This window comes from Acanthopagrus latus, chromosome 4 (genome assembly GCF_904848185.1).
Source record: "Acanthopagrus latus isolate v.2019 chromosome 4, fAcaLat1.1, whole genome shotgun sequence".
Taxonomy (NCBI): domain Eukaryota; kingdom Metazoa; phylum Chordata; class Actinopteri; order Spariformes; family Sparidae; genus Acanthopagrus; species Acanthopagrus latus.
In genome coordinates, this window is record NC_051042.1 from 11363220 (window position 1) to 11366330 (window position 3111).

The following is a 3111-nucleotide window of genomic DNA, read 5'->3' on the forward strand; positions in this document are numbered from 1 at the left end:
TCCATATTTTTTTTCAGCTTTATTCATAGAGTCACAGCTGGACAGCGTCTGTAAAGTCTAGGGTAAGATGACAAGATGACAAGCTACAAAAGCAACGCACTGCAGCAACACAATACACAATTTAAAATTGTTACCACATCCTGAAAAGAGTACCACGGCGCCGTTTAGCTCAGTTGGTGTGCAGCACAGCCCTTTCATGTGTTAAATGTGGTGAAGATTAGATAGAAAGCTATGAACGTGTTTAAAGGTTTAAGACATCCCTCAAAATTTAAATGTATATTGTAACCATCATGACATATAGATTAGAAATGAATTTCCTTTACAAATTAATCTGTATGATTATGAGCTAATGTGAACAAAATCACAACTTTTTCCTAATTATGTGCTGTCTAATGAGCTTGTTAATAAAAATGACTGTAATGTTTAATAATCAAAGTATATACAGTTAGGGTTAGACATGTAGTTGTTTATGGTCAGGGGCTAGGATATGTGATTTGTCAATGTGTGTGTGCATGCATGCACATTCACCAACTTGCCATCCATGTGTAATTCAGGGCCCCAGTCAGAGAAGTCTGAACATGCTTCTGTCTTTGATCTGATACACAAAGGATGATTGCACAAAGCACTTGAAAAGAAAATTTGCCAATAGCTGATTTTCTCACAATCTTCTGTGTACTGTGTAGTTGCTGGGGTTATACTATCAGAATACACCTGCAAATTTGGTTCCATCTGTTAGCAGCAGCAAGTCCTTTGATAGTATTATCATGTTCATTTCTCCTTTTTCTTTAATGTCAGCAAACAAAGACACAAAAGCATCACCACCAGGTGAACTGGGTACTACCACAGCTGTTGGCTGTCCTCCCCAAGGTACTGACTTTACTCTATTTGTCACAGTCAGTCATGTTCTGAGGTGGATTTTGTGTTGGTGTTGTGTCTGTGCTTGTTGTGCTTGCTAAGGTTGCAATGAGAGGCTTTGTTTTGCCTTCAGTGATCACCTTCATTAAATGATGTGACATAGGGTTGATTTAGCAGTTTAGTGTTTTAATGTCTATATAGAGGTAAGACAGGAAAATCTTATCACCTTCAAGTTAACAGTAAGGTTTTACCGCATCTAAATAGGCAATTGCTCTGACAAAACTGGACTTGTTTTGCATCAGGGATGCTTTTTACAATTCTGAGTCTGTGATGGGCTGGTCCGATTTGTTGTTGATAGTAGTTTTGTATGGGACACATGTTGTAGTGAACGTTTGTCAACTTCTTTGATAAAAGAATGAATCAGCATATCTTTGAATACAAATTTCATTTATACATGTACGTACATGCACAATCACAATCAAGTCATTTTTGTCTAGTCCAAGCCAAGGCACAAGTCTCTTATGGTTGTAATGAGCTTCCTATCATCTGCTGCATGCCATCAGGTCTGCTTAGAACACTGCATGGTGATATCTAAGGAATTCAAAGCATGCCCTATATTCTCATCACTCATCTGTCTATTAGCATAGAGTATTATTAGCACTGATTAGTTGTTTGGCATATGATCACTTTGAACAGGCTAATGCAATGCAATGTGAAGAACAATAAACACAAATTGTAAGCTTTCCTTTAAAATAAATACTGTATTGCTTTGCAATATAAATACACAGCTACAGTAGCTAAATGCTAAACACTAGCCACCTTCACCATTTTTTTAAGTTATACAAAATCAAGGACATGGTAATTCCTCAGATAATTCCAGTCACTGATCTTGACCTCCCTGCCATGTTTGTGATGTTGGGGTCTTTTTGGCGATTTTTTTATTGCAAATATTCAACAAATAATACCGGCCCGCTGTGCAGTTAACTGGACTAACAAACCAGACAAACACACACAAAGGGTTTATCGGATTAAGGAGCGACCATGTTAGCATCAGCCAGCTGACAGTTGCTGGAGCTGGCGAGCTCTGCAGGAGAGAGCTAGGGACAGAGCCCACAGTTTCTGGAGGGATAAACAGCGGCTGAGGAAAGCACAGACTGCATGAAACTATTTTTGGCACTTGGAGCAGGTGCAAGGATTGCCTGAGAATACAATTACTCCACATGGCTTCCCTCAGCCTTTTAATATACAGCTGTGGTCACAAGTTCACACAAACTTGTAGAGAAACTGGATATCATGGCAGTCTACAGTTCCGATGATTTCTACAGCTCTCATCGTTCGGTAACGAAATGAGTGGAACACACACTGCTTTGTCACAAGAAACATTCATGAAGATTGGTTAAACAATGAATTCATCATAGGTCTTCAGTGAATGTGAATGAATTTGCTGGATCTAAAATATTGTTTTGTTGTGTTTGAATTATCAATTTCGGTGACAATAGAAAGTTTTGTAAAGTAAGTGTTCTTTGTAGCATGGCCTTAGATTCTTCTGAGTGATTATGATTTATAACTGCTGACGATGACTTGTCTGGACCCATTTTAACAGTGTTTGTTTGACACATCCATTAGACACACAAACACTACAATCGAAAAGCCTAAAGAGCTCAGCATTGATCTGAAAGAGGGCACTATTGATTTGAACAAGTCAGGAATGTCACTTGGGGCCATTTCGAAGCAGTTTGTGGGGATAAAGTACACAGTTCTGTCTCTGCCATGATAGAATTACTGAATGTTTTTTTGGTTTGTTTTTAGTATTGTCAGCAGATTCAGTCATATTTTCAGAAGACCTAAAATAAACTAAGTATTGAGCCAATAATAAATAATGTTTTTTTTTGTAACAAAGTAGTATGTGTTCCTTTCATTCCATCACAGAAATATGAGCGTTGTAGACTGCCATGATATACATTTTCTTTACAAGTATAAACTTTTGACTACAAATGTACCACATGAATTATTATACCGCTTCCAACTGCCAAAAACAACTTGGCTTTTAATTGGAATTATTATGCTGGCTGGGGCAGGCTTCCATACAAATCTGGATGGTGAGAGAGACTTTTTTTTTTCTAAGTCAGTTATCAGATCAGTTCTCAGAGTGGAGGTATGTCAGCAAATCTGAGTTTTATTTTGAAGGCGGCGAAAGGAAGTCCGCCGGGTCGCCCTGGACTGGATTATGATGGGGTGCTCAAATCGTGAGGGAGG